Raw genomic sequence first — 13,692 nt, forward strand, 5'->3', positions numbered from 1 at the left:
ATTGTTTTGTTAATTATGTTCAGCTGGGGCTTTGTTCTTTCAGTCACAGGGGCTACTTAAAGGGACATTCAACACTTAGTGTAACAGGTTTTAATATTGTAAATTAAGAAACGGAGGTCCGCCTACACTATACCCCTCCTCCCTTGCCGCCTTGCTTCTGTCCTAATCAGCGGCGCTAACTACTCTAATACCCGGTCAATATGGATGCCGAACTCCCCCCACTATTACGTAGCTGCCTTCTTCTTAAACTGATAAGCAAATCAGAATCCAGTCCTCGGACTGAAATTGCACGCGCGTGCAATTTCAGTCCGAGGACTGGATTCTGATTTGCTTATCAGTTTAAGAAGAAGGCAGCTACGTAATAGTGGGGGGAGTTCGGCATCCATATTGACCGGGTATTAGAGTAGTTAGCGCCGCTGATTAGGACAGAAGCAAGGCGGCAAGGGAGGAGGGGTATAGTGTAGGCGGACCTCCGTTTCTTAATTTACAATATTAAAACCTGTTACACTAAGTGTTGAATGTCCCTTTAAGCTCAGTGTCTGTCCTCACAAAGTGTGTCTATGAGTAAGGCTAACATGTAGCCGAAACGCGTAAGACAGCCCAGCTTCACTATTTTATGTTCACTTCGTTTTTATAATTTTTTTCACTTGGTTTCCAATAAAATATGAACTTTTAGAACTTTACAGTGCCTGGAGACTCGCATGTTTTTTTTGCCTTTTTTGCTGTTTGGATACATATTGTTACCACGCTCGAATCTCGGCACTCAGGTGAATAATCGGTGTATGGGGCTACGATCGAGTAGTAGGGAATCCCATTGGTGCAGGAGACGATTCACGTCACGGACCGGAAGCACCTGACAACGCTCAGTCACAGCGTGCAAACTAAACAGCACCACGGAGGCTGTGAAGTGGTATGCCCATACGGATGATAATTGCAGCACCGGACAACGACCTCTACGAGTGAGGAGTCAGAGGTGCAGCAGCGACGGCAGGTTTTTCCTAAGGCTCCCGGAGACAGGCTCAAGTAGCGAGCGTGGTGAGTTATACACCATCCCGGTGTCAAGCCGCACTTATATATGTAACTGCCATACCGCAGACTTTTGCTTCATCCATTACTTTATACTCATTGCATCACTTGCACGTTTTATACAACTTATACAGCTTGGACAGGATTTATTTCCCTCCCCATACACCATACACTTTGAGCTGCACTAGGAAGAATTTTCTGCCTAAATAGTTTATAGAAGTATCCAGCTATAAGAAAAAGCTACCATAGCATACATTCGGGTAGATTACAAGTTTTGCATTATGAGTGAAAAAGCAGCGTTATGGGTTATAACGCTGCTTTTTCACTCCCGTGGTATTACGAGCCTTGCAGGTTTAGGGGCACCGCACACTTTTTTGGCCGTACCACAAATTAACTTACGCAATTTGCGGAAACTCTTTTTTCAATGGGACTTCCATAGCGCCGGTATTACAAGCTTTTTCTGGGAGGCCAAAAAGTGAGCGGTACAGCCTATCCCGCAAGATTCGTAACACAATCTAAAGTCAGTAGTTATGAGTTGTACGCTACAAAGCTGTAGCATAAAACTCATAACTAAAGTGCTAAAAAGTACACTAACACCCATAAACTACCTATTAACCCCTAAACCGAGGCCCTCCCGCATTGCAAACCATAAAATATAATTTTTAACCCCTAATCTGCCGCTCCGGACATTGTAGCTAGTTTAGGATTTATTTTTATTTTACAGGCAAGTTTGTATTGACTTTAACTAGGTAGAATAGTTACTAAATAGTTATTAACTATTTACTAACTACCTAGTTAAAATAAATACAAATTTACCTGTAAACAAAAACCTAATCTGTCTTACACTAACACCTAACATTACACTACAATTAAATAAATTAAATTAATTAAATACAATTACCTAAATTACAAAAAAACAACAACACTAAATTCCACAAAAAAAAAAAAAAGAAATTATCAGATATTTAAACTAATTACACCAAATCTAATAGCCCTATCAAAATAAAAAAAGCCCCCCCCCAATAAAAAAAAACCTAGCCTAAACTAAACTACCAATAGCCCTTAAAAGGACCTTTTGCGGGGCATTGCCCCAAAGAAATCAGCTCTTTTACCTGTAAAAAAAAATACAAACAACCCCGCAACAGTAAAACCCACCACCCACACAACCAACCCCTCAATTAAAATCCTAACTAAAAAAACCTAAGCTCCCCATTGCCCTGAAAAGGGCATTTGTATGGGCATTGCCCTTAAAAGGGCATTTAGCTCTTTTTCATCCCAAAAGCCCTAATCTAAAAATAAAACCCACCCAAAAAACCCTTAAAAAAACCTAACACTTACCCCCGAAGATCCACTTACAGTTTTGAAGACTGGACATCCATCCTCAACGAAGCCAGGAGAAGTCTTCATCCAAGCAGCAAGAAGTCCTCAACGAAGCCGGGAGAAGTCTTCATCCAAGCCGGCAGAAGTGGTCCTCCAGACAGGCAGAAGTCTTCATCCAGACGGCATCTTTTACCTTCATCCATCCGGTGTGGAGCGGCTCCATCTTCAAGACATCCGGGGCGGAGCATGGTCTTCTTCCGACGACTAACGACAAATGAAGGTTCCTTTAAAGACGTCATCCAAGATGGCGTCCCTTGAATTCAGATTGGCTGATATTGAGCTTGCATTCTATTGGCTGTTCCAATCAGTCAATAGAATGCAAGCTCAATCCTATTGGCTGATTGCATCAGCCAATAGGATCTTTTCACCTTTAATTCCGATTGGCTGATAGAATTCTATCAGCCAATCGGAATTCAAGGGACGCCTTCTTGGATGATGTCATTTAAAGGAACCTTCATTCGTCGTTAGTAGTCAGAAGAAGAGGATGCTCCGAGCCGGATGTCTTGAAGATGGAGCCGCTCCGCGCCGGATGGATGAAGATAGAAGATGCCGTCTGGATAAAGACTTCTGCCCGTCTGGAGGACCACTTCTGCCGGCTTGGATGAAGACTGCTCCCGGCTTCGTTGAGGATAGATGTCCGGTCTTCAAAACTGTAAGTGTATCTTCGGTGGTTAGTGTTAGGTTTTTTTAAGGGCTTTTTGGGTGAGTTTTATTTTTAGATTAGGGCTTTTGGGCTGAAAAAGAGCTAAATGCCCTTTTAAGGGCAATGCCCATACAAATGCCCTTTTCAGGGCAATGGGGAGCTTAGGTTTTTTTAGTTAGGATTTTATTTAGGGGGTTGGTTGTGTGGGTGGTGGGTTTTAATGTTGGGGGATTGTTTGTATTTTTTTTTACAGGTAAAAGAGCTGATTTCTTTGGGGCAATGCCCCGCAAAAGGCCCTTTTAAGGGTTATTGGTAGTTTAGTTTAGGCTAGGGTTTTTTTTTATTTTGGGGGGCTTTTTTATTTTGATAGGGCTATTAGATTAGGTGTAATTAGTTTAAATATCTGTAATTTGTTTATTATTTTCTGCAATTTAGTGTTTTTTTTTTTTACTTTAGCTAATTTAATTTAATTTAGGTATTTGTATTTAAATTTGTTTGTATTTTGTTTTACAGGTAAAAGAGCTGATTTCTTTGGGGCAATGCCCCGCAAAAGGCCCTTTTAAGGGCTATTGGTAGTTTAGTTTAGGCTAGGGGGTTTTTATTGGGGGGGAGGGCTTTTTTATTTTGATAGGGCTATTAGATTAGGTGCAATTAGTTTAAATATCTGATCATTTCTTTTTTTATTTTGTGTAATTTAGTGTTTGTTTTTGTAATGTAGGTAATTGTATTTAATTTATTTAATTGTAGTGTAATGTTAGGTGCTAGTGTAAGACAGGTTAGGTTTTATTTTACAGTTAAATTTGTATTTATTTTAACTAGGTAGTTAGTAAATAGTTAATAACTATTTAGTAACTATTCTACCTAGTTAAAATAAATACAAACTTGCCTGTAAAATAAAAATAAACCCTAAGCTAGCTACAATGTAACCTATTAGTTATATTGTAGCTATCTTAGGCCTAGATTTAGAGTTGGGCGGTAGCCGTGAAAACCAGCGTTAGAGGCTCCTAACGCTGGTTTTTACCGCCCTCTGGTATTTGTAGTCAGTCAGGAAAGGGTCTAACGCTCACTTTCCAGCCGCGACTTTTCCATACCGCAGATCCCCTTACGTCATTTGCGTATCCTATCTTTTCAATTTGATCTTTCTAACGCCGGTATTTAGAGTCGTGGCTGAAGTGAGCGTTAGAAATCTGACGACAAAACTCCAGCCGCAGAAAAAAGTCAGTAGTTAAGAGCTTTCTGGGCTAACGCCGGTTCATAAAGCTCTTAACTACTGTGCTCTAAAGTACACTAACACCCATAAACTACCTATGTACCCCTAAACCGAGGTCCCCCCACATCGCCACCACTCGATAAAATTTTTTTTAACCAATAATCTTCTGACCGCCACCTACGTTATACTTATGTACCCCTAATCTGCTGCCCCTAACACCGCCGACCCCTATATTATATTTATTAACCCCTAACCTGCCCCCCACAACGTCGCCGCCAGCTAACTACAATAATTAACCCCTAATCTGCCGACTGCAAAGCGCCGCTACCTACGTTATCCTTATGTACCCCTAATCTGCTGCCCCTAACACCGCCGACCCCTATATTATATTTATTAACCCCTAATCTGCCCCCCTCAATGTCGCCTCCACCTGCCTACACTTATTAACCCCTAATCTGCCGAGCGGACCGCACCGCTACTATAATAAAGTTATTAACCCCTAATCTGCCTCACTCCCGCCTCACTAACCCTATAATAAATAGTATTAACCCCTAATCTGCCCTCCCTAACATCGCCGACACCTAACTTCAATAATTAACCCCTAATCTGCCGACCGAATCTCGCCGCTACTGTAATAAATGGATTAACCCCTAAAGCTAAGTCTAACCCTAACACTAACACCCCCCTAAGTTAAATATAATTTAAATCTAACGAAATAAATTAACTCTTATTAAATAAATTATTCCTATTTAAAGCTAAATACTTACCTGTAAAATAAACCCTAATATAGCTACAATATAAATTATAATTATATTATAGCTATTTTAGGATTTATATTTATTTTACAGGTAACTTTGTATTTATTTTAACCAGGTACAATAGCTATTAAATAGTTAAGAACTATTTAATAGCTAAAATAGTTAAAATAATTAAAAAATTACCTGTAAAATAAATCCTAACCTAAGTTACAATTAAACCTAACACTACACTATCATTAAATTAATTAAATAAAATACCTATAATTATCTACAATTAAACCTAACACTACACTATCAATAAATTAATTAAATACAATATCTACAAATAAATACAATGAAATAAACTAACTAAAGTACAAAAAATAAAAAAGAACTAAGTTACAAAAAATAAAAAAATATTTACCAACATTAGAAAAATATTACAACAATTTTAAACTAATTACACCTACTCTAAGCCCCCTAATAAAATCACAAAGCCCCCCAAAATAAAAAAATGCCCTACCCTATTCTAAATTAAAAAAGTTCAAAGCTCTTTTACCTTACCAGCCCTGAACAGGGCCCTTTGCAGGGCATGCCCCAAAGAATTCATCTCTTTTGCCTGTAAAAAAAACACATACAATACCCCCACCCAACATTACAACCCACCACCCACATACCCCTAATCTAACCCAAACCCCCCTTAAATAAACCTAACACTAAGCCCCTGAAGATCATCCTAACTTATCTTCACCATGCCAGGTTCACCGATCCATCCTCGGAAGTCTTGATCCAAGCCTCGGAAGTGTTGATCCAAGCCCAAGCGGGGGGCTGAAGAGTGACGTCCATCCTCGGGCTGAAGTCTGGATCCAAGCGGCGGCTGAAGAAATCCATCATCGGGCTGAAGTCGGAAGTCCATCATCGGGATGAAGTCTTCTATCAAGCAGCATCTTCAATCTTCTTTCTTCCGGAGCGGAGCGGAGCCATCTTCTTCCCAGCCGACGCGGATCCATCCTCTTCTAACGACGCCTACTAGCCGAATGACGGTTCCTTTAAATGACGTCATCCAAGATGGCGTCCGTCGAATTCCGATTGGCTGATAGGATTCTATCAGCCAATCGGAATTAAGGTAGGAAAATTCTGATTGGCTGATGGAATCAGCCAATCAGATTGAGCTCGCATTCTATTGGCTGATCGGAACAGCCAATAGAATGCAAGCTCAATCTGACTGGCTGATCGGATCAGCCAATCGGATTGAACTTGAAGCTGATTGGCTGATTCCATCAGCCAATCAGAATTTTCCTACCTTAATTCCGATTGGCTGATAGAATCCTATCAGCCAATCGGAATTCGATGAAGATGGCTCCGCTCCGGAAGAAAGAAGATTGAAGATGCTGCTTGATAGAAGACTTCATCCCGATGATGGACTTCCGATTTCAGCCCGATGATGGATTTCTTCAGCCGCCGCTTGGATCCAGACTTCAGCCCGAGGATGGACGTCACTCTTCAGCCCCCCGCTTGGGCTTGGATCAACACTTCCGAGGCTTGGATCAAGACTTCCAAGGACCGATCGGTGAACCTGGCATGGTGAAGATAAGGTAGGAAGATCTTCAGGGGCTTAGTGTTAGGTTTATTTAAGGGGGGTTTGGGTTAGATTAGGGGTATGTGGGTGGTGGCTTGTAATGTTGGGGGGGGGTATTGTATGTTTTTTTTACAGGCAAAAGAGCTGAATTCTTTGGGGCATGCCCTGCAAAGGGCCCTGTTCAGGGCTGGTAAGGTAAAAGAGCTTTGAACTTTTTTAATTTAGAATAGGGTAGGGCATTTTTTTATTTTGGGGGGCTTTGTTATTTTATTAGGGGGCTTAGAGTAGGTGTAATTAGTTTAAAATTGTTGTAATATTTTTCTAATGTTTGTAAATATTTTTTTATTTTTTGTGACTTAGTTCTTTTTTATTTTTTTGTACTTTAGTTAGTTTATTTCATTGTATTTATTTGTAGATATTGTATTTAATTAATTTATTGATGGTGTAGTGTTAGGTTTAATTGTAGATAATTGTAGGTATTTTATTTAATTAATTTATTGATTGTGTAGTGTTAGGTTTAATTGTAACTTAGGTTAGGATTTATTTTACAGGTAATTTTTTAATTATTTTAACTATTTTAGCTATTAAATAGTTCTTAACTATTTAATAGCTATTGTACCTGGTTAAAATAAATGCAAAGTTACCTGTAAAATAAATATAAATCCTAAAATAGCTATAATATAATTATAATTTATATTGTAGCTATATTAGGGTTTATTTTACAGGTAAGTATTTAGCTTTAAATAGGAATAATTTATTTAATAAGAGTTAATTTATTTCGTTAGATTTAAATTATATTTAACTTAGGGGGGTGTTAGTGTTAGGGTTAGACTTAGCTTTAGGGGTTAATCCATTTATTACAGTAGCGGCGAGATTCGGTCGGCAGATTAGGGGTTAATAATTGAAGTTAGGTGTCGGCAATGTTAGGGAGGGCAGATTAGGGGTTAATACTATTTATTATAGGGTTATTGAGGCGGGAGTGAGGTGGATTAGGGGTTAATAACTTTATTATAGTAGCGGTGCGGTCCGCTCGGCAGATTAGGGGTTAATAAGTGTAGGCAGGTGGAGGCGACGTTGAGGGGGCAGATTAGGGGTTAATAAATATAATATAGGGGTCGGCGGTGTTAGGCGCAGCAGATTGGGGTACATAGCTATAATGTAGGTGGCAGCGGTGTAAGGAGCGGCAGATTAGGGGTTAATAATAATATGCAGGGGTCAGCGATAGCGGGGGCGGCAGATTAGGGGTTAATAAGTGTAAGATTAGGGGTGTTTAGACTCGGAGTTCATGTTAGGGTGTTAGGTGCAGACTTAGGAGGTGTTTCCGCATAGCAAACAATGGGGCTGCGTTAGGAGCTGAACGCTGCTTTTTTGCAGGTGTTAGTTTTTTTTTCAGCTCAAACAGCCCCATTGTTTTCTATGGGGGAATAGTGCACGAGCACGTTTTTGAAGCTGGCCGCGTCCTTAAGCACCGCTGGTATCGAGAGTTGAAGTTGCGGTAAATATGCTATACGCTCCTTTTTTGGAGCCTAACGCAGCCATTCTGTGAACTATAAATACCAGCGGTATTTAAAAGGTGCGGCCAGAAAGAAGCACGCGTAGCTAACGCACCCCTTTGGCCGCAAAACTCTAAATCTAGGCGTTAGGGTTTATTTTACAGGTAAGTATTTAGTTTTAAATAGGAATAATTTAGGTAATGATAGGAATTTTTATTTAGATTTATTTTAAAGGGACACTATACCCAAAAATTTTCTTTCATGATTAAGATAGAGAATACAATGCTAAACAACATTCCAATTTACTTCTATTACCTAATTTGCTTCATTCTTTAGATATACTTTAATGAAGAAATAGCAATGCATACAGTGAACCAATCACAGGAGGCATCTATGTGCAGCTACCAATCAGCAGCTACTAAGCATATCTAGATATGCTTTTCAGCAAAGAATATCAAGAGAATGAAGCAAATTAGATAATAGAAGTAAATTAGAAAGTTGTTTATAATTGTATGCTCTTTCTAAATCATGAAAGAAAAAAATTGTGTTTCATGTCCCTTTAATTATATTTAAGTTAGGGGGTGTTAGGGTTAGGGTTAGACTTAGGTTTAGGGGTTAATACATTTAGTATAGTTGCAGCGACGTTGGGGGCAGCAGATTATGGGTTAATAAATGTAGGTAGGTGGCGGCGATGTTAAGGGTGGCAGATTAGGGGTTAATAATATTTAACTAGTGTTTGTGATGCGGGAGTGTGGCGGTTTAGGGGTTAATATGTTTTTTATAGTGGCGGCGATGTCCGGAGCGGCAGATTAGGGGTTAAGAAGTATAATGCAGGTGTCGGCGATGTCGGGGCGGAAGATTAGGGGTTAATAAGTGTAAGATTAGGGGTGTTTAGACTCGGGGTTCATGTTAGGGTGTTAGGTGTAAACATAAAAAAAATTTCCCCATAGGAATCAATGGGGCTGCATTATGGAGCTTTACGCTGCTTTTTTGCAGGTGTTAGATTTTTTTTCAGCCGGCTCTCCCCATTGATGTCTATGGGGAAATCGTGCACGAGCACGTAAAACCAGCTCATCGCGGCTTTCAGCAGCGCTGGTATTAGAGTGCAGTATGGAGCTCAATTTTGCTCTATGCTCACTTCTTGCCTGTTAAAGCTGGGTTTATGAAAACCTGTAATACCAGCGCTGTAGGAAAGTGAGCGGTGACAATAACGTGCAAGTTATTACCGCACCCCTCATAGCGCAAAACTCGTAATCTAGCCGATTGTGAATAAGAGCAAGGGGTAACTTTTTCATTTTAAACAGACGCTTGGTTTTGTCATTTTGCATCATCCTGCAAATAATAAAGTCACTGAGAAGGAATAAGATTTCTAACCACAAAAATAGAAACCTTATCAAATCTACACAAAAATCTGATTTGAATTTGACAATATACGTATACACATGTTCCTATTACCTGGCTGTCATAGTAAAAAAAAACATTAAAAAGAAAACACCAAAAAAAGCTTCCTCGGTATGTAACAAAATAACTACTACCACCATACCAGATTAAAAGATAACAGAATATTTACAGAATGTGAGACTCCCCACACTCCAAAAAATAGACATTGCCTCACTAGACTAACTAATCTCAGTGGAGGATGTACAATCAGCAATTTGATCACTCCTGGTCGGGAAGAGCTCAGGACCTGATGGTCTGAAAGCCAAGTACTACAAGACATTTATGAATATTTTATCTCCAAGTCTGTTAGATTTATGTGAGACACTTGAAGGATCTGGGGGCTTTCCTCCCACTATGTTAACAGCACACATTGCTGTTATTCCAAAACTTGGGCAAATTTTAAATAAACCAGAACATTTTAGACCTGTTACATTGTTGAACACAGACTTAAAGATTTTTGCTAAATTTCTAGCTAATTGTCTCAATAAATTTCTCCCCACACTGATTTCGCCTGATCAAGTGGACTTTATTCAAGGCCAGGAGGTGTGAGACAACACAAACTCTTGTAGTTAATATCCCATGCCCATAATCAAAACATTCATATGCTCTTTGTTTGTACAGATTTGGAGAAAGCTTTTGATAGAGCCATCCTATCTCACGTGAAATTCAGCTAAAAGTTTATCCAGAATATCTTCTCCTTGTATACATATCTTACAGCCCAAGTCAAGGTCACTGGTACCTACCTAATCTTGATCATTATATCACTCTACAACAGCAAGCAGAATGTTGTTCTAACTCGCCTGATAAGTCCTAGGTTCAATTGAATAGGGAAATACTTTAAATAGAAAACATTGGTGCAAATCAGACTGTAAAAAACGAATATTAAGGTACAGATGAGGTCCTACTCACGTGATGACAAGCACAAATGTGCGGTACAGGCAGGCCGGAACCAATGAGTCATTCGGCAGACTCCTAGGCACACCAGGATCAGATGGTATCCTTTGTCCCACCAGAGGGAGTTCAGAGGGAGTCCAGAGATACTCCTGAATGCCACAGTTGGAAGTATAGGGATTGTCACAGTATATTATAGACCACAGTCAATGGTGAAAAAGTGCTCAAATAAGCAAGGTGGTAGCATCTAATGCTACATAGGGTGACATCCAAAGTGAAGTGCAGAAGCGAGATGTCAATAAAAATGTTTAATTAAAATGTTTTATTAAAAGGGTTAAAACAACAGCAACGCGTTTCTCAGTGTCACAGCACTGTTTCCTCAGGCTATACAAACAATCTCACAGCTGCTACATTTAAATCTAAAGACATTCAATCAGATAACAGACTAGTAACACACCCACATATTGATGAGTCTGTCATGTGATAAGACCCTCTCTAGTACGAATCAAGGAAAAAACCCAATAGATTCAGTGTCCACAAGATCTCCAAGATAACAGAATAATTTTAATCAGAATGATATTAAAAATAATATTAAAAACATTAAAAACGTCTTATAATAGTAAAAAAACGCCAATATCGTGTAGGGGGCATGGTCATGATCGTCATCTGTAGTGTGTACCAATAGGATAAAAGAGGGCGTCATCAGGTTCATCAAAACAAGCTATACCATTGTTAAATCACCGCTCTTAAGTGTAACATCGTGAAACCAAAAAGAAAAGAATACAATATGTTAAGAACCCTAACCAGCATATTAAAAAAATTATTTACAGTATATAATGCTACATCATCCAACGGATATGATTAGTAATGAATTACAGTAAGTAGACTGTATGTGAATATATATTAGTGACAGGGAGTGTAAGGCTGTGGATGATGTCGCTGGCCACGCCTCGGTTATTGTCACTTTCATACCTTTCATGAGATATCTCTTAGACATGAGTCTATTCACACACTGTTGATCGCACGATCAATCACTAGCATTATATACCGTAAATATTTTTTTTAAATGGACTGGCTCTTGCAAATAGAGAGATACCGTTACTTTTGTGATGGTAGAACAGAAATACATAAATACATGCTAATGCTGTGGAATTTCGATGTGCCTTAAGAAAGAAAATAGTAAGGTTAAATCGTGTTTGTTATATCAACAGGAACCTCCCCTCCCCCCCTCTTTTTCTTATCCCTCTTACTCTAAATGCTCTCTCTACTCAGGGGAAATTGAATATTAACATTTATTTACCTTAAAACTGATATTCTTATTGTTCATTTTGTATTGAATGCATTAGTTGATTATATTGTATCTGTTTTTTTTATGAATCCCAACCGATGAAACAAAAAACAAAAAAACAGAGCTTTTCTTTAACACAAATTTCAAGAACTTTTAATAATTTCGGACTGTATAACTCAATTACAGGACTTATTTTAAAATACACCCATCATATAAGTGCTATATTTTATTTTTTCTGTGTATAACTCTTATATAATTAGAATTATATATGGTATATAAGGTTTTTGTCAATGTTAAGACAATCACCTGGCAGCTGCAAAACTTCAGACCACTTAGTTGAAACAGCAGGACTGCTGCTGTGAAATATGGTGTCCTATGTAGAGGGCAACAGAGGGCAGCATACCAGGCCAATTTCCTTCCATATGCCAAGGCAACACCTGATAGTTACCAGAGTATGTGACCCCCTCCTTTTAAATTAGAGCCACTTTCTCATTTAAGTGTCTAAATAGGGATGTTAAATTACAGTTTAGAGCACAAAGCATGCTGAAAAACACTAGTAGAAAGGCCTCATTCTCCGCTTCTACCCAGAGGGGAATGAGACACATAATTTGAAAGAGGGCTTCCTTTATTTAACTACTTTTCTATATTTATGACAATAACCTCCCAATAGAAATCATGTGAGACCCCTTGTATGGTTTATAAGGGGTTATAGAGGTTATAAAAGTGTCCCTTTCTCATTTAGCCAAATATTTCCATGGGGTCCAGTTGGGGCAGGTAATATCCATTACCATGGTGCTTCCCTGCAAATTAGAGACTCATTTGACCAAGCATTTACAAGGTGGAAAGATTGGATGATGCCACACAGTGCATAGAGGGAAAGAGAAGAGAACTTTGGCCCATCATTATTCCCCCACAGCATGTCAGTTAAACATTTCTGTGCAGAAAGATGACAGAGAGGAAAGATTGCAGAGAATGACTGCGTGTCCTCTACAGTCAAGTGGGTAAACTATTGTACATCAGCTTTTGAGTGATTAAGGGAGAGAGCATTGAAACTCTGTCTCTAAGAAATCCAAACACTCATAAAATCCCTTATTTTAAAGGGGAAAAAATCCTTCTTTAAACGATTGGTAACATGGTTTTCTAAATATCTCTTGACACATAAAAAACTGTACATTTTTAATCCACTAGTCTCTTACAAATAATGACCCTCTGCTATAACACAACAATATCACTAGATACCTGCATTAGTTACAAGCCGGCAAATGCATTAAATAAAAACATCTTTCAATAGATTATACATTTTGAATCACAAAATTTACCAGTCAATTGAATTAACTATAACACAGCAAAAAAATGTCAGCATGTCAACTTAGAAGCTGTCACATAGATAAAGCATTATAAAAACATTTTGTTTAAATACTTTAGTTAACTAATGAACTTACATAGTTTTAGGCCACAAGTTACATTTATACTAAAATACAATCCTTGAACATTATATTTTAACTAATGGATGGGTTTTTTTAAACACAAAAACACATTTTTCCCCCATTAAAAAGGACTTACTTTTTGTAGAAATCCAAGAGCTTTACAGAGGGCTATATAAAAAAAATATTCTCTGTAATGATAAAACTAATACCATCCATGGGTGTCGTGGCCTGGGAACGCTTCAGTAGAGCCCGAATACAACAGTATGCTAGAGCTGCTGGACGAGAAATGTGTGACATGAATTATTTAAATAACAGTTCCTGATTCCACAACCAAAGAATTTACCCTATAGCTCTTTTGTTCTTTATTTAGTTTATATGAATATGTTAAACTTGTAGTTTTGCAATATTATACTACAGCATCATAGATTAAATTTTAGTTTTGCAATATAAAAACTATGTCAATTTCTTAAAGTCAGCACTTTTTATATAGGTGTTTAAGCATTGAATAATTGATATAGGATTCTGAAAGTAAACTTAGGCAAACCATATTTATTAGAAATAACATATATATATATATA

The 13,692-nt window shown here is 38.3% G+C and overlaps 1 protein-coding gene across 4 annotated transcripts in view; it reads right to left on the reverse strand.

The window, feature by feature from the left end:
- Window positions 1-13,385, reverse strand: part of LOC128655986 (adhesion G protein-coupled receptor F5-like) — a 206,526-nt gene extending 193,141 nt beyond the window's left edge. For 3 of the 4 annotated variants that reach the window (XM_053709610.1, XM_053709608.1, XM_053709609.1), the window contains exon 1: window positions 13,251-13,385. The gene's annotated coding sequence lies outside the window, so the exon portion shown is untranslated. The remainder of the gene's footprint in view (window positions 1-13,250) is intronic. The other variant, XM_053709612.1, reaches the window with a different exon arrangement.
- Between the last annotated feature and the right edge of the window lie 307 nt (window positions 13,386-13,692).

This window comes from Bombina bombina, chromosome 4 (assembly GCF_027579735.1).
Source record: "Bombina bombina isolate aBomBom1 chromosome 4, aBomBom1.pri, whole genome shotgun sequence".
In the NCBI taxonomy this organism is placed as follows: Eukaryota; Metazoa; Chordata; class Amphibia; order Anura; family Bombinatoridae; genus Bombina; species Bombina bombina.